The sequence below is a fragment of the Gorilla gorilla genome, chromosome X, assembly GCF_029281585.2.
Source record: "Gorilla gorilla gorilla isolate KB3781 chromosome X, NHGRI_mGorGor1-v2.1_pri, whole genome shotgun sequence".
In the NCBI taxonomy this organism is placed as follows: Eukaryota; Metazoa; Chordata; class Mammalia; order Primates; family Hominidae; genus Gorilla; species Gorilla gorilla.
In genome coordinates, this window is record NC_073247.2 from 115,303,407 (window position 1) to 115,328,016 (window position 24,610).

The following is a 24,610-nucleotide window of genomic DNA, read 5'->3' on the forward strand; positions in this document are numbered from 1 at the left end:
CATGTCAACCACTCTGTCCAAAACTTATGAAATTATACGCTCAAAGAACACTTTAATACCTGGCAAAGTAATCCCCACTTTTATCATTCAGTCTTTGTATGCGTGATAGGAATAATAATAAAAGACATAAATAGTTACAGGGCACACAGTAGATAAATTGGTTGATATAGATCATGCAACCAGCAAGTAATGGTTATCAGGGTCAAATCCAAGTCCTTCTCACCCAAAAGCCCCCTCCCCTAACCACTGTTTCTATACTGAGTGTCCTTCTGTGTTAGACCAGAGGCCAACAGAGGGAAGAGACTCACCCCAAAAACCACAGTCAGTTGATGGGTTGAGTAACTAGGGTACAAATCTGATGACTCCTGTCTTCTGTCTAGCTGACTCATTATTATTCTTTGCTCTTCTGTACTATTTCTTCCTCCCATGGCTCAATAAGAACTTCTTCACCCACGTCACACTAGAAAGAAAATAAGAGAGCAGAGAGTACATGGAATCAAAGGAATGATAAGATAAAACCAACATTCATTTACTGCTACTATATTTCTAAATGCTCTCTGTTTCAAATCTTCTATTTCATAGGGCACAATTATTTTATCTTGGAACCAACAATCTTCGGAGAACGTATCCCAAAGATACAATTCAAAAAGACAAAAAGGCAGAAGCACAAGGTCATTCTTGGCAGAACAAATTGTAACGGCAGAAGACTGGAAATAAGACAGATGTCCACCAATAAAGGACTGATGGAATAATCTAAGGTGCATCTACATCCTAGATTTCAATGCCGGTATAACAAGCAAGGAAGATTCCCTCTCTCTGCTGCTATGTAGTGATTTCCAGGATATACCATTAAGTGAATAAAGCAAAGTGCAGAAAAATGTGTAGAGCTGCTGTTGTCCCATACCATACCCACTGGCCACTCATGACTATTTAAGTTAACTAAATTTAAATGGAATTTTAAATTCACTTCCTCAGTCACACTCACCACATTTTAGGTGTTTAATAGTCACAGATAGCTAGTGGCTACTATGTTGGACAGTTTAGACATAGAATATTTTCACCTTTGTAGAAATTCTATTGGACTCCACCAGTGTAGAATATGTCACCTTATATATATGGAATAGGAGAAAACTAATAGAAACATTCTATTTGCTTATATTTTTAAAATTGGAAAGTTTTAATGAAAATTTATTTAAAAAATCATTACCTATAAAGAGAAGGAAAAACAGCCCAGGACAGAAGCCAATAATGTCTTTTCCCTTAAAAATATAATATATATACACTGGCTCCATGCACTAGAAAGGTGAAGAAACATGATAGACCCAGTAGCAATGAGCAACTCTAGTGCCCATATTGAATCCACTTAAAACACATCACACTGAAAGGAACTAGGTTATCTTAGAGAAATGACTGAGTTTAGGTCTGTGTAGCCATTCTACTAGATGAATCTGGACCAAACTATCATGCCAGAGAGTGCGTCAAAAAGACTCAGAAGCCAAGCTTAAGGGGCTCTCGCTGGACAAAGATGAAGCAATTTGAACATTAAATAAAATAATGAGTACTATGGATTAAAACACATTATAATATAAAAACTTCTACAGCTCATGATGACACTCTAAAAGAAAAATAAAATAAAACAAACAGTATCAACTCATTGCTTGCCTTTGGAGAACCCTAGGGAAACAACTCATTGTTTTGAAAAGTGGAAATATTGCAAAAGAATTAGGCACTCATCCAACCCTTTCTATACATACTACCCCTCAGTGTAACCTAATGGTTTATGAAAGGAAGCTTATTTAATAGAATAATTCCAGCTAATAAAGCAGAGAAAATTATAGAATTAGAATATCATCCTTTTATGACCTTTAATGAATATAGAACTAAGCAACAATCCTTAGACGCTGCAGAAAAATCGAGGTGAAAAAGGGATGGGAAATTTTATAATGGATGGATCAGCTTAACAATACTTGAACACAGTAATTAATCTTAACATCACAAGAGGAGAGACAATTAGACACAATGAGCCCCCTGTGTAACACTATAGGAATAAACAATACCACATATGAAGTACTTCCGACCAAAACAAATCTAAATTGAATCAAGCCTCTGAATCTAACACCATTTTGTTAAATTTTTTTATTATACTTTTAAGTTCTGGGATACATGTGGAGAATGTACAGGTTTGTTACATAGGTATACATGTGCCATGGTGGTTTGCTGCACCCATCAACCCGTCATCTACATTAGGTATTTCTCCTAATGGTAATATTAAAAGAAAAAGAAATACTTGGAATTTGATTTGGAAAACCTTTCTCCTGTAGCCAGTCCACCTCCATGTGCTTGATACAGTTGACACTTCTTACCCTACAGAAGATTATTCAGCCTATCAGCCAATCTAGAAAATAAAATCATGAGGATCCATGTTTGGTGGTATAGGAACTATTAAGTTTATATTGGAATATTTTGCAAAACATGTTAAAATTAAGTTAAAATGAATGTGGCTTGAAATTAGGATTGTAAGATTTTGGATTTCAACTCAGTTTCCACAGAGAAGTTTGGTTGACCTAAATTTTAAATATGTTAGGAATAAGCCCCTGCTGCACATCATTATATTCAAAGTTCTCTGTAGCTTCATTTGTGAAAACAAATGGATGAATGGGTATATATTTGTAAAACATGTCTTTGGGATAAAAAGGCATTTTGAGTTCTTGGTTTTCAGGATGTTCCTTCTGGTATTCTTCAAATAAATGCTTCTATAGTATTATAAAGATAATTTCATTAACCTGCTAAAATGGGAATGTATTTGTCTATAGCTACAAGGTAAAAAGTGTTATGAATAATAATTTTAAGATGACAGATATTAAATAGTTCAAATATTATTGATAATAAGATTTTTTAAAAAAGAAAATATATGTTCATCCAAAAGAATGAACATGAACATTCATAACACCATTATTCATGAGATGTCAAAAACTGGAAAATACACAAATCTCCATAACAGATAAATATAGTGTGAAATATCCAAATAATATAATACTTTACACCAATGAGAATAAGCAATCTACAATATAGACCACAATAAATATTAATTTCACATACATTATGTTGACTGAAAGAAGCAAGACACAAAAGAGCACATGCTGTATGATTCCAAGAATTTCTCTTCTAACCTCCCAATAGAGATTGGGTCAGGAGAGGAATATCAACAACTCATTTCCTTTTATTTCAAGGTACTTAGTGTCTTTTTATGTTATCTGTAGCTTAACCTCAGATAAGTGAAGCAACTTTCTTCTGAGCCCTTGAAAAGTGATTAATTACACATAAGACGAAAAGCTAATACTATATCTGATGGACAGGCAATGTGGTGTAAGAGATTCGGGCAAGAATCCTAAATGGATGCTCAGTCTGCACCAAATCACACCGCAGTCACTGAGTCACCATGGTAACCATTCTGGCCAAGGAAAGCTGAGAAAAAACAAACACCACTATCTCGAGCTTGTTCCTAATATGTACTAGGAACTAAATAGGATTGACATGATGCACAGTAATTAACCTCAAGTAGTCCTTACAATAAAAATTCCTGACAGCTTCAGTGACATACAAATGTATACATACTCACATACATATATGCTTGCTCACCCTCTCACCACTCCAAATTCCAAGAATTTATTGAGGTTGATTTACTGGTGGGTAAAGAAGTAAATCTCGCCAGGCATGGTGGCTCGTGCCTATAATCCCAGCTACTCAGATGGCTGAGGTAGGAGGATTGCTTGAGGTTAGGAGTGTGAGAGAAGTCTAAACAACATAGCAAAACTCTGTCTCTGAAAAATGTTTTTAAGTTTAGCTGAGCATGGGGGCACACACCTGTAGTCAGTTATTCAGGAGGCTGAGGTGAGAGGATTGCTTGAGCCTGGGAGTTCAAGGCTGCAGTGAGCTATGATTGCACCATTGCACTCCAGCCTGAGCCACACATTGCAACAAAATCATTTCTGACCACACATATAAAGTTGAAAGCTAATAAACTATGTTCTTTTGGTGTGATTTCTGAAGATGTCCTGTAGAATTGTCTCTGGAACATTTTCCTCCATAGTTTCAATATATCGCCAATGACTTGTAAAAGCAGATACGGAAATACAGGTAAACACAGGTTAAGGATCAAATACCTTTTCCATCCTAGAGTAAGCTGTGCTTTCAACCAAAAAAAAAGCCTCACTGATGTTAAACACTTGATTGCTGATAGTACTGTGAAAATATAGTAATTAGCAATTGTGTTTAACAAACAAAGCCATGTATAGCATCATCAAGAGTATGAAATATTTATGAACAATCTGTCCACAGATGTGCAGTGCCTGTACACTGAACAGCACACATCATTGCTGAGAGAATTAAAGACCTAAATAAGTGGAGGACTTACCATGCTCATGGGTCACAAACAATACTGAGAAGATTCAGTATTGTTAAGATGTCAATTCTTCCAAAACTGATCTATAGATTCAGAGCAATTCAAATGGAAATCCTATTAAAAATTTTTTAAAGAAACCGACAGGCTGATTCTAACATTCATATGGACATGTAAAAGACCTAGACTACTCTATTAGTCTGTTCCCATATTGCTAAAAACAAACACATGAAACTGGGTGATTTATTTTAAAAAAGGGGTTTTCGTGGCTTACGGTTCTGCAGGCTATATAGGAACCATAGTGGCATCTGCTTCTGGAGAGGCCTCAGGGAGCTTTAACTCATGGCGAAAGGTAAAGTGGAAGCAGGCGTTTTACATGGCAGGGAAGGTGCTACACACTTTTAAACAACCAGATCTTATGAGAATTCTATTATAAGAACAGAACCAAAGGGAGAAATCCACTCTCACGATCCAATCACCTCCCACGAGTCCTCATATCCAACATTGGGGATTACAATTTGACATGAGATTTGGGTGGGGACACAGTTCCAAACCATATCAACTATGAAGTACAACTTTGATAAAGAACAAAATTAGAAGACAAACACTACCTGATTTCAAGACTCCTTACAAACATACAGTAATCCAGACAGTGTGCTATTGGCATCAAGATGGATTAGTAGATCAAAGGAACAGAATAAAGAGTTCAGCTATAGACCCACAAGTATATGGACAACTGAGTTTGACAAAGATGCAATGGTGATTCAGTGGAGAAAGGATTATTGTTTCAACAAATGGTGCTGGGACAAGTGAATATTGACATGCACAAATATAAACTGTGACTCAGATATCACACTATATACAAAAGTCTATTCAAAATGGACCTGAGATCTAAATATAAAACTTGATGCTATAAAACTTCTAGCAGAAAAAAAAAAACAGGAGAAAATCTTTTTGACAATGGGTCAGGTGAAGATTTCATAGATGAGACAACAAAACCACAATCTATAAGCAAACAAATTGAAAAATTGGACTTCCTCAAAGTTAAAAACTTTAGCTTTCCAACTACATGGTTGAAAAAATAGACAAGTAAGCTGCTGACCGGGGTAAAATGTTTGAAAATTATATATCTAATAAAGGACTTGTATCCAGATTATGTTTAAAATCTTAGTAAGAAGAAAACAGACACACCAGTAAAGAAACAGGCAAAATATTTGAATAGACATTCCACTAAAGAAGACATACAAATGTCATGTAAGCACAGGAAATGATGCTCAGCATCACTCGTTATAAGGGAAATGTAAATGAAAACTTCAGTGAGATCCTACTAAACTCCTGTGAGAATTAAAAAAATTAAAAAGACAGATTATACCAAGCTCTGTTGAGGTTGTGGAGGATGAAACAGTGATACATTACTGGTGGTAATGAAAAATGGTACAAACACTTGGAAACAGGCAGTTTCTTACAATGTTAATCTTACATCTACCACATGATCCAGCCATTGCACTCCTAAGTATTTATTAGAGAAAGAAAGCCTATTTCCATGGAAAGACTTATTCACAAATATTCATAGCAGCTTTGTTTACAAGAGATCCTAACTGGAAATAATTAAAATATCCAACAACAGGTGAATGGATAAAAAATTTATGATATAGCCATATACTGGAATACTATTCAGCAATAAAAAAGAATGAACTATTGATATGTGCAACAAAATGGATACATCTAAAAATAAATTGGGTGAATGAAAGAAGCCAAACCAAAAATCAAAAACAAACACAGAAAAACATTTCTACAATTCCATTTAAATAAATGTCTAGGACATAAAACTTAATCTATAGTGACAAAGTATTGTGTTTGTCTGGGGACAGGGCAATAGGAGGGATAGAGAGTCCTAGTAGTACAGAACTGAAAATCTTATGTTCTGGGAAACAATGATAATAATATTTAGGCCTAGCTGGTTATTTTAGGGGACATGACTGGGTATCATTATAATAGAGCAAATTATATGGAAATTATTATTTTTCAAAATATTGAACTTTTGTATCTGACATTTTGACAGTTTTAACTAATACTTTGTACATTTTTGCCTTCTTAAAAAATGTATTACAGAATGGATAATAACGTGGTTACCATTGAAAAATGCATATTACAATCTCCAGTTGCTTGGAAGACCTTCTGACCAACTGTGTATTTCAATGCCCATCTGAGAGATACATGGGAATCACTGATCATTATTTATACAGGCAGAAAACATATGTAAATTTATTTCAAATACATGTTAAACATCAAGTTGATTCCCCAAATGAATTATTCATTGCTTTGTGACAACGAAAGGCATTTTAAACATGGGCCTCAAGGGTGGCTACAAAGCACATAGCTGCTGATGAAAGGAAATTCCACATGCTAAACCTCTTCTCCAAAGATGGGATCAAAGGAGTTTCTCTGCTTTTAGACTATTTTATAAACCTCACAAAGCTATTCCACAACATGCTTTTGTTAGGATCTATTAACTTACTTGTGCCAGGCATCATATCCCACCAGGGATGGAAGTGTTGGGGGTCTCTTTAGGACTGCTGCCCTTCAAATCTGAAGTAGAAGCTTCAGCAGCCATCAAGACCCAGATCCTCAAAGCCCATCTCCTTCATACACCTGTTATGAGTTCAATAACCTGATGAAGATCTGCACAGGGACAGAGAGAATCCAGCAATCACTGTGCTTTCTTAGAGTAACAGTGTGCCAGGAACCATGTTAGGCACTGGGTCAGTGACCAGTGACACTGATATAATTGGGTAGTGATCATTACAACCAGAAGATACAATGGGTTTCTCACCAGGGCCTTTTTCTCCTCCTTTCCTCCTCTATCTCCTAACAACAAATCTGTAAAGGACTAAGAAGAGGCCTGAATTCACACAGGCATTCCTGATCATGCAGTAACCACAGGGCTATGGGCTTGCACCTGTGTTATCACTGCAGCTTGCAGCAATCCTGCGGGTTGGCATAATTATCCCCATTTTACAGAGGGGGACACTGGGCTCAGAGAGTCCTTACTTGTCTCATCCTCCCACGTCCCACCTTTACATAGAAAGTAGCTCCAGGACACCAGGAGCAGGACACCCCACTCACTGGGGCCAGGAGGGTCCTAGCTCTCTCCCTCATGAAACAGTGAGAGCAACTTGTTTCAAAGTGGGAGTGAGAGGACTTAGATCTGGGATCCCTTCGTCTCCCCACATCCCAAGGCACTTCAGCCCCCACTATGGGGCACTCACACCCTCAGTTGAGTCCCAAACACCTGAAGGCGGGACCCTGCTATTCTCACCAGCCCACAGGGGTCTCTATTAAAAGTCATCAAGGTCACAGTAATGACTTCTGGTTTCTATGGCAACCGTGGTGCTCAGGCTTGTCCTCCACATCAGAAATGCTTCTGCACAGCCCTCTGTCCCCTTGCCTTTCTCAAATAAATAAATAAATAAATAAATAAATAAATAAAAACTTCACTCTTCCACTCTTCAGGCTACCTCCTGAGAAAGCTTACTAATTAGTGGAACTAGCCTCAGACAAGGGCGATTTGTGGAATTCTGCCCAGCTTGGTGAAACAAAGCATCTCCCCATTGGCAGGAATATTGTCTGCTTTAAAAGTGACAGTAGTTGAGTATCATCACTACACAGAGATGCAGGGAGGTATCCTAGGGGCTCCTGGTGATGAGCTAACCTTCTGAGGATGATGTGTAAAACTTACACAACACGCTAAGCAGTTAGCTATCTGTGGCAGAAGACTAAGAGACTGTCTATAATCATGTGTGTAAATGATGTAGGAAGACCAAGAAATGTCATTTAAGATATCTCAGTTATTTCAGGGAGGCAGGCCTATAATAATGTAATCATTTAGTAGGCAGAAATCTAGTCAATTGAAACATACATTGGCTCATTTTGGGGAATTCTTATCCACCATTCTTAATATTTTCTTCCATGTGGAGAGACATTGATACCCAAAACACTTCTAGCCTCTTGATACGCTCACTCCTCTATCGCAGGAATGTCTCATCTAGTTGGTGAGTTTGGAAGGAGAAACAGGTTGCACAGCCCAGGTCCTCTCCCTTCAAAACTCTTGGTTGTAATCTTCACTTAACCAAGCATATGTTCTGCTCTGCCCTCAGGGGTGGGGCTTACAATAGGTCCACAGCTCTACTCTCCTGTGTCTCGCTGGCTCCCCAACTATTCCTATAGTCTTGCTTCACAATGCTTGGATCTTTAAGGGGCCCCCCAAAATGCCCTCCAGGTCCAAGTCTGAGTTGTATACCAACTGAGAAATACCACAAAAGAATAAGAAGAACAATAAATTGACTTTATTCCTTATAAAGGTGATACTGGAGAATGTGACATAGATTTGGTGGCACATGGGTTTCCTATGAACAAACCCCAGAATTGGACAGACTTATCCAGTGATACATTGGGACCATCACAAAAAAACAAGGCCTGCATTGCATATCTATCTGCTGTCTGCTGAAGGAGCCCTGTCTATGTGTGCCCAAGGAAAGTGACTTCCTTGTTAAGGGCTATCCCTGTAGCAGGAGAAAATCTTTCAGGATACCTTCTTAGAGAAACACTTCTCAAAGTGAATAAATATACCTTGTACTCCTTGCATACTCACCAAGCAACCTGCAGAAGATACAGCTTTCCATATGGCTCAGGGAGCAGTTTATATCAACATTCTCTCAATTTCTTAACACAAGTGATTGCATCGGAGGCTTATCCTATAGAGAGAGATTGGAATTATGTTCTAAATTGCAAGAATAGATAGAAAAGCATATTTTATGAAAACTTCCCTTGAAAATCCCATCAAGAAGGAATTAATGGGATGTTCAGAAATATATACCCACACATAAACTAACACGTTGACTATAGTGAAAATTATAACAAAGCCCCCCCCAAGCCTTCACGATCTGTGATCTGAGAACAGATCACAGAAAATGAAGAAAAGGTCACCAAAACCATAATGTTTTAGATAACCACTTGTGCTTAACAAAATGTCCCCAAACAATAGCTATTTATTATTTCTCAGGATTCTATGAATTGACTGGGCTTTGCTGGGTGTTTTCTATTCTGTGTGGTGTCTGTCACCTGGGGCTGCAGTCATCAGCACGCTACACTTGCCTGGGACATCCAAGAGAGATCACTCACATGGATAGCGAATGGTGCTGGCATCTGCTGGGAGCTCAGCTGGGGCTGTTGCATGAAGCACCTTGGTTCAACACAGAGCCCTCTGTGAGTAGGGCTGTCAGAAAAAACAGAATACACTCAGTCAAATTTGAATTCCAGATAAACAATGAATAATTTTTTAGTGTAAATGTGATGGTGACTTTATGTGTCAACTTGGCTGGGCCACATTGTTCAAGTATCTCAACATTATTCTGCACATTCCTGCAAGGGTGTTTTTGGATAAGATCAACATTTAAATTGGCGGACTTTGGGAAAAGCAGATTGCCCTCTATAATGTGGGTGGGCCTCATCCAATCAGATGGAGGCCTGAATAGAGCAAAAATCTTAGCTCTTGTAAGCAAAAAAAAAATTCTACTAGCAGATAGCCTTCAGACTTGAACTGTAACACTGGATATTCTCTAGTCTCCAGTCTGCCAGCGCACTCTGCAGATTTTGGACTTTCAGCCTCCATAGTCATGTGAGCCAATTCTTGAAAATTAATCTCTCTCTCTCTCACCATATACGTGTGTGTGTGTGTGTGTGTGTGTGTGTGTGTGTGTGTATACACACATTAGATTGGTTCTGTTTCTCTGGATGTGACATGCAATTTTTTAGTTGAATACAACTGGGCATTTTGTATTTTTATTTGCTAAATCTGGAAACCTTAGGAGAAGAGCCTCTGAATATGTAAGTTTAGTGACCATCTGAGATGACCTTCCCAATAAGTCAGGGCAGGTCATGGGACAATGAGCAGATCAGATTAAAAAAAAAAAAAGACAAAAGCTGGTAATACCTAGTGTTGGTGAAATAAAGGAGAAACAGACTTTCATATACACTATTGGTGCCACATCGAGGTATCCATTTTCTGAGGCCCATATTATTACAGCCGAATGACTTGAATGGCCTTTGTACAGAAGTCCTATTTCTACCAACAAGGGGGTATCAGCTGAGGGTTTAGAAAAGGCTCATCAAGGCGACTCTGATGTGCATGCTGGTTAAGGGGCCCTGGTCGCAGGGGCAGGTCAAATTGACATATGAATTTCCTGCTCCAAAGAGGAAAGATAGCTTCTACTCATGGAGCAGAGTGTTTAAAGGGGCCCAGCTCCAGGTTCTTTATGTTAGTGTCTGGATTAGATCTCATGACAGCCCTGCTAGTGAGGTACCAGTATCCTCTCTTCTTCACGGATGTCTGTGACTACAAAGCACATGCTCCTAACCACAGAGCTGGATGGCAAAGAGGTTGCTCAGCAGGTCCACTGCCAGAACTTGCCAGCCTAGGCACCTTGAGTTGCTGGTGGCAGATCTTTAGCATCAGGACATATATTGTTAAGGAGCTTAATATCTGTTCTCCTTGTGTTTACCCTCTGTATTAGTCCGTTTTCACACTGCTATGAAGAACTTCCCTGAGACTAGGTAATTTAAAGGAAAGAGGTTTAATTAACTCACAGTTACACATGGCTGGGTGGGTGTGTGTGGGGGGGCTCAGGAAACTTACAATCATGGAGATATGTGAAGGAGAAGCAAGTACCTTCTTCACAAGGCGGCAAGAAAAGATAGAGTGTGAAGAGGAAAGTGCCAAACACTTATAAAACCATCAGCTCTCGTGAGAACTCACTCACTATCATGAGAACAGCATGGGGGGAACCACTCCCATGATCCAATCACCTCCCACCACATTCCTCCCTCAACACCTGGGGATTACAATTCAAGATGAGACTTGGGTGGGGACCCAAAGCCAAACCATATCACCCTCCCTGCATTTCCAGAACAACAACAAAAAAAGACTTGGGCCTCTTTCCCCCTGTCTCAGGGAAGGTTTATAGCAGGGCTAGAAGCAGAAGCTGTCTGAAGCCAGTGTTTGCTTCATCCTGTGTGAAAACTTAAACTTAAGGAAAGGATTGGACTGTTTGTACTTGGCAGGGAGGGGAAGGGTCCTGAGGACACAGAGAAGGGAGAAGAAGAGAGATTTCTCCAACGCAGGGATGAGGTCAGAGGTCTACAGGTCCCTCCAGGAGTAGGGACCTGAGCATTGCTCCATGTCAATGTGGAGAAGCTCCGTATATGGTTCATCAAGGCTAGGCATTCAGCCATGAGACAGATTCTCCTGTTTGGTTGGAAGGATAGATAGCTCAGGGTCAGGAATGGGGCTGGGGCTGAAGGTAACAAACCAGCTAGGGAAATGGTCAGCTGAGCCCTCAGCAGTAGGGACACATGAGTGATAATGACAGGGGCCTCCCAGGCTGTATCTGGAGGATATGTTTCCACAAATGATTATTTTTGGTCAAAGAGCATGACTATTTTTAGTATATACTGTCTAGTTGAAAGTTAAAATCTCTTTACTAATGATTATCCCAACCAACTACAAGATGAGAGCACCTGTTTCTCTAGATTTGTGCAATAATGGGTTTCCCAACTTTATTAATATTTGCTACTTTTATATCCTATCACTATAATGTTAAAATACTTTTCATTTTTCTCCATTGATATCCACATAAATGGCATATTTCACATGTGCATTTCTAAAAACAAACATAACAGTCCTACTTTATGCCTCAGAATATGTCCTGGAATAATTCTAGAGTTTGATGAGAAAACCTGAAAAGTGAGTTTGTATCTATGCTGTGTCCTGTTTACATTGAAATTGTGGAGTCATAAAAATCCTATACACTGCTGCAGGAAGACAAAACGGTACAGAGTATATTTGCAGATACACTCGGCAACATATATGAGAGAAGCAAGCATAGCCCCATCAACTGCTGCCCTCTCAGGTCTGCACTGCAGAGAGTCTCTGGCACGGGTGCAAGAATGGTCATGGCAGCATGGCCAAAATATCAAAACAGCCCCAAAGTCACCTTATTAGAGACATCTCAGAAACAATATTTTTAGAAGAAAAAATTTCAATAAGTGTTTGCTACGGTTTGGATGTTTGTCTCCTCCAAACCTCATGTTGAAATTTGATCCCCAGTGTTGGAGGTGGAGCCTAACAGGAAGTGTTTGGGTCATGGGGGTAGATCCTTCATGAAAGTCTTGGTGCCATCCTTGCTGTGATGAGTGAGTGCTTGCTCTATTAGTTCCCACAAGAGCTGGTTGTTGAAAAGAGCCCAGCACCTCCCATCTCTTTCCTCTCTCCTGCCATATGATCTCTGCACAAGCCAGCTCCCCTTGGCCTTCTGTCGTGAGTGGTAGCTTCCTGAGAACCTCATCAGAAGCAGATGCCTAATCTTGAACTTTCCAACCATCAAAATTGTTAGCCACATAACAATTTTATTATGTTTTGTTTTGTTTTTTTTCTTTATAAGTTATGCAGCCTCAGATATTCCTTTATAACAATACTAAATGGACTAAGATAGTAGTATAAAAATATATAGTTTATTCCATTTACCCATCAGGAGAGCAGTGTGAAGAAAGTATCGTGAGTCCCATCTCACAGATTATCAAGCTCTGGCTCACAGAGACTAAGATCCTCTACAGATAAGTGGCAGAATGGCAATGAGGTTCCATGTCTTGCCCCCCACCCCCAGCAGCTTCCCATTTGGAAGATGATAATTTTACACTTCCCCAGTATTGTGCCCTAAGGGTACTCACTCAACAGCCCTTCACGTTGAAGAAGAGGACGGTGGAGATGAAATCCTGCCCTTTGGGCCATGAGGCATAGCTGTGGGGTCATATGGATTACCAGGTTTCTGAGGTTAACTGTGGGGTGAAATAAAGAAACATGTGGAACAAGAAAGAACAGCGAAGAGAACAGAAAACAGCAGGCCCTCCAGGGATCACCTCTACCTCTCTCTGTCTTTGCTCCTTTCCCCACCCCATTTGTCCCCTGCTCTTTGTGACAGTATGGGATGTAACAGGAATCCAAGGTACTCTGAGAGACGACCGAAAGATGGGAAGACCCAGACCATGAGAAGGGTGAATAAGGCAGCACAAGTCCTGGAGCCTGTGCCCTGGGTGTTGGCTCACCCACCAGGCGCTCCATCTCTACCTGCTTCTGTGTGCCTCACCATCACTCTACCATACAGCAATGAAGCTCCCACATAACAGAAATATGCACTTTCTAAGGGAGGCTAGCAGGAGAAGTGACTTACCCCTGAGTCAAGAATGTCCCAGAGTTACTGGTTTGGGTTTGGTGCCAGGATGCAGAGAGATCTCCAGTATCTCTTGCTCCAGTGTCCTGTCCAGCAGACATAGTATAAGGTTTACATCAAGCCCCTCAGGAGTGCAAAGGAAACATATTTCTGTCACATACAACAGGGTGGGGGAAAAATAGGAGGTAGGAAAAACTATGAAACAGTAAGAAATGGGGTGAGTGATGACTTCATCCCTGTACCCCAAACTCCACTCATGGGGTCCATGACTCAGTTGGATGGAGATGGTAGAACTGCTTTCTTCCCTTCCCCCAGGCCCAGCAGGGTGCTCACTCCACCACATAGAAATGACAGTGACTCACAGTGAAATTAGAAACATGTGTTTTCCTTCTCCTCTCCATATGCTCTCTCGGTACGGAAAAATAGTTACTGTACACTGGAGAAACATGACAAACACCATCCTTAACCAAATGATGAAGGTTAACATCACCAGTGACATCATGCAGGCATCGTATACTCCCAGATATGATGCGACAAGAAGGGCACCGGAACTAGTGGTATTCCTTCTCAAAATCTGTAACCACAGTCAAATCACAAGAGAAGCAACAGACTGAGCCTGTACTCCTCAAGACTGTCAGGGTTATGAAAGTCGTCTGGCAGTTCCTCAGATGAATAAACAGAGATTTACCATATGACCCAGAAATCCCAATCCTAGGTACATAGCCAAGAAAAATGAAAACCTATGTCTACATAAAAACTCGTACATAAACGTATATAACATCATCACTCATATCAGGCAAAAAGCAGAAATCATCTAAATGACCATCAATAGACAGATGGATAAACAAAATGTGGTATATCCTTAGAATAGAATATTATTCAGCCTTTAAAAAATGAATGAATTCTGCTACATGCTACAATACGCATGAACCCTAAAAACATCATGCTAAGTGAAAGATGCAAAAGACCAAATACGGCATGATTCCATTTATATGAATGTCCAGGATGAACAAATCCACAGACACACAAAGCATAACTGTGGTTCCAAGAGCTGAGGATAGGTGCAGGTTTAACTGCATTGAAGCACAATGGGAGTTTTGGGGACAATTGAAATTTCTAAAACTCAATTATGGTGATGGTTGTACAACTCTATACATTTAATAAAAATCACCAACCTTAAAATGAATGGGTTCCATTGTCTATAAATAATATTGCAAGAAATTTGTTTAAAAAATATTGGCCAAGGCTTCTATTGTACCACAGGAATAACCAAAATTTTTCATAAAAAGGCCTTGATGCACATGTCTTATATAAACACGAATGTACATAAAGCTGTAGCTGTATCCCAGCCCTGACTCTACGTCTTGTGTTCCTCCAATGACCTTTCCCCCACCCCACATGCTACTTGAAGTCTAATTCAGGTCTGATCATTTTCATGTCTTCCAAATGTTGTGATGGCTTGAGAGTGGGACCACAACAGGGTCCCGGGCCTTCCCTCTGTGACAGGATGCCAGCATTATTACTTTCCTCACCCCTCTCCAAATTTTTTCACGTTGTTCCACTTTGGGGAGCCTAAATGGCACAACATTCTGGGTGTCAGCATGACAATACTTATCAAAAGGTTACATAGGTGCATACACTAAGCACCAACAATTTCCTTTTTAAAAGTTTAACTTCAGGATGTAGTGAAGCATGTTGATAAGGGTCTGGTTATAAGGACTGCCATCCTAACAATACCCTCTCTTCACTGCTAGACCTGAATTTAGAAAGGGAGACCAAACAGGATGCAAAACCATGAAGAGGCAGAAGGAAGCAGAGGCAAGTGTGGTTGTCAGCACACACACACTTGCACACATTCACACACACTCCCCCACATTCATGCGCTAATTGGGTTCTATTATCACAATACTAGAATTTTTCTAAGACAGTTTGCTGTGTTCCAAGAGGACACATTCAGCTCAGTGCAAACAGCCACAGGAAGTGTGCCTTTCAGCAGAGCACAGACCTTGAAAAGATGCCAGTGTAGATAAAAGGAAATATCAGGACACTCTGAATAACATAGGGTTGTGAAAATTGATTATGTCACATCCATAGGATGGAATTCTAGGAGGCAGTAAAAATAAGTTATAATGAAAACGATGAGAGATGATTTCTTGCCTAACCAGTTAGCAATAATCAACATTATTTCCAGTGTGTGAGCAGACACTTTCATACCATATTAGTAGGAATATACATGAGTAATAATGTTATCATGTATTGTGTTAATATAAAACTTTATAGATTTCATAATAAAAGAGTATTTTGACAATCTCATAAAGAAATTCTTACAAATATATTTGCATATATGTGAGCAAGGATGTTATGTTTGCTACTGTTTATAATAAAACATGGTAAAGGAACTACATTTTTATCTCAAAGTGAAATAAATGTGGTACCATCCATATGATGAAACATCCAGTTGATGGCAAAAATAAAAACTAAAATTATGTTGTAAAGTAATTTAAAATGTTATGGTAGACATGTATTTTCATGGAAAAATTGTCGTAATAAAGTCAAAGGCAGGTTACAAAGATCATCAGTAGCCAGGATCCGTTTTTGCTCATATCCATCTACAGCTATTTTTGCAGAGGACTCAAAGCATACAAATAAAAATAATCTTTTTCTTGCTCCCACATAAAGCCTTCTCCTCAACATAGTGAGAGGCTGCACTTTGTTTGGAGGCCATAAATATTCTTTTAGCCTGGAATTGCTCCATTTTCCATCCAGACTTCCAGAAAACTCCATAGAGTGGGCTTGGGCCAAACTGCTCCTTCCCACCTTCCTGCGCAGACGTAAAAGCTGCAGTTCAGGCTTCTGTCACGAGGGGGCACCAACGTACCTTCATAATCAAACCTCTACAAAGACGTTTACGCAATGAGCGAAAAAATAAAATACCCTCCACTAAAACCCAGTCTATGAACCTATGGACAGAATGATTCTAATTCTTCCAGAAAAAAATTGATAGGTGTAAAAGAACACTGCAAAAACATGTACTCCATGGCGTCTATACAATGAAACACCATGTACGAGGAGCGAGCCTTGGCAGTCCTTAGCAGGCTGGTGTAGCGCAAACCAGGGCAGCGGGAGGTGAGTGGAAGAGAATGGGGGCACTGGAATGGAGTCTGGACGGCTGTGTCCATAGCGTCCCGGAGAGGGGATGCCTGAGAGGAGGTCTGGGAAGCCTGTTCAGGTGTGGGGTAATGGAGAGTGAACAACCTACAGCCTGGGAGGGACCACTCTACAGTATGGACACCTCAAACTGCACTAACAAAGGAAGAAATAAATCAGTGAATGAGATGTGGATTTAGGGTCAACAGCAAATGGACCTGCTTTAATATACATGTGAATTTTCCAAAGAAAACTTACAGTAAACAAACAATTCCAAGACATTTGCCACTCTTTGAAAAATGTACTCTTTTTCATTAGAAAAAGGAAAATAATAATGGAGTTAGATATCACTTCGGGCCAGAGTCAGGATTGCAGCTCTGAGAGTTTCAGACTAGGGGGTTCATCAGCTGGGAGGGACAGATGGAGGTTGGGAGCTTGGCTGAAAACTTCAGTATCAGCCAAAGTTTTCTGGAATTATTCACCTAATGGTAGCAATCTCTCTGTATCTTTCATTTTCCTGTATATCTAAAAGCAAGATTAGTTCTAGACCACCAACCTCTAAATTGAAGGTAAAACTGTACCTGTCTGTGTATTTGGAGTAATTTAGCTGGAGGAGACACAGATACAAACACACACACGTAGAAACACAGTCAATTCAATTTTTATCTATTTTGTTTCACTATAAAATCGAATACATTGAATGTTTTCACAAATTAGTGAATACATGTATACAATTCTTTTGTCAGTCTCTTCATAAGGATTTTTTGTGTTCAAGTTTTTATCAAAATACTCTTCTCCTTAATATAAAGTTTCAAAAAATATGCAAAATTATACTCAAAAATAGGAATTTTATCCTGCATCTCTCACAGACCTGACTCCTGCCCCCTGACCCCAAAAGGTCTGCTGTCCCTAGGATGGCACATACTCTCCAGACGTGTCCCTGTGAGATGCACATAAACGCGTTCACCACCCCCCCCCACACACACACACATTGTTTTCTCCAAAAGTGCAATCACAGTTCTCATCTTGTCATTTCCACTTATTATAATTTATCAGGATTTTAAAATATTTGCATCTTATTAGTTCTTGTGGTTTTTGCATATTTAATATGTTTATTGTCCATGTATATACTTATTTGAATTTTCTGTTGAAATCATTGCCAATTGTTTTGTTAATGAGTATGTTTCACAAATCACAGACACCAACCCAACATCTGAGATGTAGTTTGAAAATGTTTTCTCCCCTGTTTTAATACAATGGTTACTGGGTTTTTAATCTTTCATTTGGAAAATGTTTTAAATTTCCATAATGGGACTTAATAAATATACATGTCATAATTGAAAAAGAAAAAACATTCCAAAACACCTGGGGAGCACGTACTATCAGCCTGGAGGGAGATTAGAGCATTCAGAGACCTGGAGGCATCAAGAGAAAATGATAAATCTTTAGAGTATTCCAGAGTTAGCTGCTGGTCAGGAGATAACAAAGTTTCTCCTGGATTGCAAAAACTCCTCTAACGGCAGCACCCTGATCTGAATAATGGTCATAATAATGGGTACCTTGGATAGCAGTTAAGATTAAAGGAGGCTAGTTGAGGTGGTTCATGCCTGTAATCCCAGTGCTTTGGGATACCATGGAGGGAGGATCTCTTGATGCCAGGAATTCAAGACAAGCCTGGGCAACATAGCAGGACCTTGTCTCTACCAAAAAAAGAAAAGATTAAAGGAGATAAAATATAAAGTGCATTGGCTTACAGTAGTTCAGTCCATGTTACTTTCCTTCCCTCCAGCTCTCTTCTCCCAAGGCCAACACCTGAGCTTCTGCCTGAGCCCACTCGCCACCTCAGGGATCAGCCAACTCATGTGGCCCTACACCCAGGTCTCTTGGTACAAAGGACAAGATTTCATCTCCTCTGTCATCTTCATCACCCAGAGGGGTTGTGGAGTGGAGGACCCGTGGGGCCACAATAGCAGGGGAGTGGAATTTGGCCATTTTTTAAGCCCTGGAAGCCCATCTTCTAGAAGGGAAGCTGCCCAGGGTCCTCTAGGGAGGGCGAAGGATGAAACCTCATTCCAATCCTGCCACTTACCTGGGGAGGTGACTTAGACTCTGTGAGCCTGAGTTAGTCATCTGTGAAATGGGACTGACCATACCATCCTTACAGAGCTGTCCTGAGGGGCTAATGAGAAAACCTGTGGAGAATATATAGCATGGAGTGGGACTTCAATGGCCCTTTAAATGCTGAGACACAGAAGTGGGGGCTGGCTGAGCCTCAGGGCTAAGGCAGGCATTGTGAAAAGTCATTTTTCATTGTTTCTCTCCTAATGAGAACACAGACATCCATATAAGGAAAGTAAATCTCTCTCTGATATGCCTTGAGTTCAAAGTTTTAGAGACAGAATGTTCTCTACATTCTTGGGTGTTTTCTAATCTCATAAAAGCTGTTCAGCGTCATGCCTCTGAGCAGACCCAAATCCACTTCCCCATACTCGGAAGGAAAAAAAAATGATAGAGGTAAAAAACAAGACTGTAAAAACATATGCTCCAGGAAATCCATGCCATGAAACACCAGGTAGCTCTAGTGCATCTTGGCAGTCACCAGTCGTCATTGGTCAGTGCAGGGCAGGCAGGAGGTGGCTGAGAGTGGATGGGTCACTGATATAGGACCTGGGCAGCTTGTTCATAGTGTCCAGGAGAGAAGATGACTGAGAGGGGTTGGGAGAAGGCCTGGGAAGCCTGTACAGGGGTGCAGTAATGAAGAATGCAACACCCTGCTCTCTGGGAGGAACCTATCCACTTTATGGACACCTCAACCTACACCGTGGAGGGAAGAGATAAATTAACGAATATGATGTAGATTTGGGGTCAACAGTAAATGGACCTGCTTTAATATGTGAATTTTCCAAACGGAACTGGTGTCAGAGTAAACAAATCACTTCATAACATTTGTTACTCTTAGCAAAATGTACTCCCTTTTCATTAATAAAAGAACAAAAGACATGTAGATAGCTGTGATGCCTCCTGGTAGCCAAAGACAGGATTGCAGCATTGAGAGTCAGACCAGAGGCTCAGCAGGGAAGGGAGAGGGATTGAGGTTGGAAGTTAGCTTCACTATATCAGCCAGAGGTTTTTTTGAATTATTGATCTAATGATAGCAGTTTCCTTGTATTCATCATGTTCTAGGATATATAAAACTCAGATTGGTTGCAGCTCCCATCTGAATTAAAGATAATGCTACATCTGTGAGTGTGTGTATGGGGTGATAGAGCTAGAGGACACACACACACACACAGATTCAATTAAATTTTTTATTTCTTTCATAATATAACACACTGAATTCTTTTTCAAATTAATGAAAATATGTGCATATTATCTTTGACAATCAGTTCAAAACTATCTTGTGTTCAAATTTTTATCAAAATATTTTTATTCCCAAATACTGAATTTTAAACAATATATGAGTACATTCATAAATTGAAATTAATCTGCACTTTCACTGGTCCAACTCCCACCCTTTGATTCCAAGGGGTCTACTGTCCCTAGGATGGTGCATACTCTCCAGATGTGTTCCTGTGAGGTGCACATGAACACGTTCACACACACACACACACACACACACACTGTCTGTTCCAAATGTGCAATCACGTCCTCATCTTTTGTATCTTGTTGTTTCCAATTATTATAAATTCTCAGGATTTTAAAATATTTGCATCTCATTAGTTCTTGTGGTTTCTGTGTTTTTTAATATTTATTGTTCACATATATACTTATTTGAATTATCTGTTGAAATTGTTGCCAATCATTTTGTTACTATGTTTCACAAATCACAGACACCAACCCAATATCTGAGATGTAGTTTGAAAATGTTTTCTCCCTTAATACAATTGTTACTGGTTTTTTATTTTTCATTTGGAAAGCGTTTTAAATTTCCATAATGAGACTTAAAAAATTATATATGTCATAATTTAAAAAGAAAAAACTTTGGAAAATACCTGGGGAGCCCGTACTGTCAGCCAGGAGGGAGATTAGAGCATTCAGAGACCTGGAGGCATCAAGAGAAAATTATAAAACTTTAGAGTATTCCAGGGTTAACAGCTGGTCAGGAGATAAAGTTTTCTCCTCCATTCACAAAAACTCCCCTAAAGGCAGCACCCTCATCTGAATAATGGGTACCTTGGATAGCAATTAAGATTCAAGGAGGCCAGGTGAGGTGGTACATGCCTGTAATCCCAGCACTTTGGAAGGCTGATGTGGGAGGATCACTTGAGGTCAGGAATTCAAGACAAGCCTGGGCAACATAGTGAGACACTGTTTCTACCAAAACAGACAAAAACAAAAAGATTAAAGGAGATGAAATATAGAGTGCATTTGCTTTCAGTAGTTCAGTGCATGTTACTTTCCTTCTCTCCTGCTCACCCGTCCCAAGGCCAACACCTGAGCTTCTGACTGAGCCCACTCACCACTTCAGGGATCAGCCAATTCATGCGGCCCAACAACCAGGTCTCTCAGCACAAGGGGCAGGATATCATCTCTCTGTCTTCTTCCTCACCCAGAGGGGCTGTGGAGTGAGGATGCATGAGGCCATAATAGCAGGGCAATGGAATCTGACCGTTTCTCAATCCCTGGATGCCCATCTTCTAAAAGGGAGGCTGCTCAGGGTCCTCTAGGGAGGGTGAGAGATGGAACCTCATTCCAGTCCTGCCACTTTAGGTGGTTTAGACTCTGTGAGTCTGAGCCTGATTATCTGTGAAATCAGACTGACCATACCATCCTTACAGAGCTGTCCTGAGGGGTTAATGAGAAAACCTCTTGAGAGTATATAGCATGGAGTGGGACTTCAATGGCCCTTTAAATGCTGAGACACAGAAATGGGGGCTGGCTAAGCCTCAAGGCTAAGGCAGGCATTGTGAAAAGTTATTTTTCATTGTTTCTCTCCTAATGAGAACACAGACATCCATATAAGGAAGGCAAATCTCTCTCTGATATGCCTTGAGTTCAAAGTTTTAGAAACAGAATGTTCTCTACATTCTTGGGTGCTTCATAATCTCACAAAAGCTGGCCAACATCAGGCCTTTCAGCAGACCCCGTTCCCAATGCTGGGAACATGGGAATGTTTTTGAACTCACCTGGTGAGTTCAGATATCAATCACAGCAGAGAAGCAAGCTGTGGTATTTGCCTAAGGGCTGCTCCTGACTGCTCAGTATATGAATATATTTGCAGAAAAAAATGTGGCCCCATCCACAGTCATCAGTATAGGGGTCCTCATATCATGCATTAACCAGCCACAGCACGCCAGAATTTCAGCTGCCTGCTGCCTCCCTGAGAGGTAAAAGTCCAAGAGTTATGAGCATTTCTTTCACACAGTTTTCCCACTTTTAATTACTAATAACTAAATCTGCATTGCACTCAAAGCCCATAGTATTCCAATGGAGGTGTCTCATTAACTCCATAATGAGATGGTAGTAGGGAAATAAATACGTGGGCAACTTCAAGGTTACATCTGAGATTAGAGAGCTCCTTTACATTAGTTTTTGAATGTACTTAAGTTTAAAGGAATTGAAGATTTTAAAATATCCCTCCTTAACCCCTTATTACCCATTCAGCAATAGGATATATAATTCATTCTCTCTCTGTCTCTCCCTACCCCTCCTTCAAATTCAAGGTACCAAAAACAGTTCTCTACAGTCTCTGTTAACATCGTTCACTTTATTGACTCCTTATCCCCCTACCATGGCTTCTGTTCCTTGATTGCAACGAACAGGCTCTCCAAGATCACAAACCACCTTTTGTCACTAAGTCCAGTGTTTGCATAAATACGTAACTATATTAAAATACTTAGTATTACTTTTAATGACCTCCTAAAATATGCTCACTGTGCAGACTGCTTTCACTTAACAAATTTGTGACAGCTTCCAGGCTCTGGAGCAACATGTACTGGACACAAATCCAAGCTGACCTACTCCTTAACTGTGTAGTCTTGGGCAAAGTCATTCTCTCTGTCCCTCAGTTTTTCGTCTATAAAACAGAGATTAGCCACAATATCTATCTCGTAAGGGAGCTATGAGCAGTGAATGACTCAATACATATAAAAATCACTTGGTACAAGAAATTTTAGTCAATTAAAAATTTCTTTAATGTGTCACTGATATTACTATCCTTATAGCCATAACAGTATAAGACATAGACTGGTGTTTATTTACAATTAATGACATTTTAGATATTATTGACATTTAGATATTGTTTAGATGTTGTTAGTGAGTATATTAGTTTCCTAGGGTTGCCACAACAAATTACCACAAAATTTGTGGCTTTAAACAGCAGAAATTTATTTTCTTACAGTTCTGGATACCAGAAGCCTGATGTCAAGGTTTTGACAGGGTCACACTCCCTATGAAGGCTTGGGAGGATAATTTTTTTCTTGCCTCTTCCAGCTTCTGATGACTCATAGCTTTCCCTGGCTTATGGCAGCATAACTCCAATCTCTGCCTCCTTCTTCACATGAGCTTCTTTCCTGTGTATGTTAAACCTCCCCGTCCTCTCTGTTACAAGGACACTAGTCATTAGATTTAGGGCCCACACTAAATCCAGAATCATCTCATCTTGAGATCCTAAATTATATGTGCAATGACTCTATTTCCAAATAATATCACATTCACAGGTACTAAGGGCTAAGGCTTGGACATATATTGTTGGAGGATATTATCCAACCCACTATATTGACACAGGCAGGTTAAAAAACTAAAATGAGAGCTTATCTTTTTCATATAAATATATAAATGCATCCATACATGCATAAGCATATACATTCCTACATGAGAAAACTTCTAAGAAAATAATGCAGATGAAAACATTAGCAGGTCTTATCTTTAGGTGTTATGTTTGAGGAAAGGTTATTTTATTTTATGTCCTATGTTTTCACTTTTTTAACTGTAATAAACACCTATTGGTCTTATAAATATACAAAAGGATAAAATCACTGGGAAACATAACCATTCTCTGCTCCACCTACAGCAAAGCCCCTCCACTCAGAATAGGAACGTCTTTTGAGAAACAGGAAGGGAAACAAGATGCTGGTCAGCTCCTTCCACAGTATTCCAGGACACATTTCCCCAAATTCCAAATCACATTCATTTTTTCAATATTTTAAATCTCTGCTTAGTCAAATGGGGGAAAACGTGGTATCTTAATTTCATATATTTTGCTTTATTCTGATAAATAATAAGGTTGGTGTTCTCATATGAGAGGCAGTGGCATATACTGATTACATGTAGGAGCTCAGGAGCCACACTGCCTGTGTTCAAATTGAAGTCTCAGCACTTGCTAGCCCTGCCCTCACTATGCCTCAGTTCCCTTATGTTTAAAGTCAGACAACAACAATGCCTTATCATATAATGTGGTGAGGATTAAATGATTAAGTATATGTTTAGCACCTGCAACAGTATCAGGCATTGAGGAAATCACAATAAACATTAGCTATTATTATTATTATTATTATTATTATTATTATTATTATACCTGAATAGACCATTACTGTTTCTATGGCCATTTTTGTTATTATGTGCATTTATATTGATTGATATAGATTGACCTTCAAAATATGTTTTTCATAAAAAGGCAGTTTATAAAGCTGTAAGTAGGATATTATCTGATTTTTGTTTTAAGTATAGTTACATTTGCATAGTAAAACTTCTGGAAAAATGTTTATTTCTCTTAATCCATTTTCTGATGCTATAACAGAATACCAGAGACTGGATAATTTATAAAGAAAAGAAATGTATT

General features: G+C 39.5%; 2 long non-coding RNA genes across 4 annotated transcripts in view; one reads left to right on the forward strand and one right to left on the reverse strand.

Moving 5' to 3' along the window:
- LOC129530123 (uncharacterized) overlaps nt 1-722 on the forward strand; it is a 114,063-nt gene extending 113,341 nt beyond the window's left edge. For all 3 annotated transcript variants that reach the window (XR_010132505.1, XR_010132504.1, XR_008675669.2), the window contains one exon: nt 583-722. This is a non-coding gene — a long non-coding RNA (uncharacterized lncRNA). The remainder of the gene's footprint in view (nt 1-582) is intronic.
- Nucleotides 1-24,610, reverse strand: part of LOC109024708 (uncharacterized) — a 43,467-nt gene that overhangs the window by 5,405 nt on the left and 13,452 nt on the right. Inside the window, exons 2-9 of the long non-coding RNA XR_010132506.1 lie at nt 21,004-21,144; nt 20,823-20,872; nt 13,684-13,769; nt 13,184-13,291; nt 9,581-9,674; nt 9,051-9,153; nt 6,918-7,081; nt 309-460 (exon numbers count right to left, since the gene is read on the reverse strand). This is a non-coding gene — a long non-coding RNA (uncharacterized lncRNA). The remainder of the gene's footprint in view (nt 1-308; nt 461-6,917; nt 7,082-9,050; nt 9,154-9,580; nt 9,675-13,183; nt 13,292-13,683; nt 13,770-20,822; nt 20,873-21,003; nt 21,145-24,610) is intronic.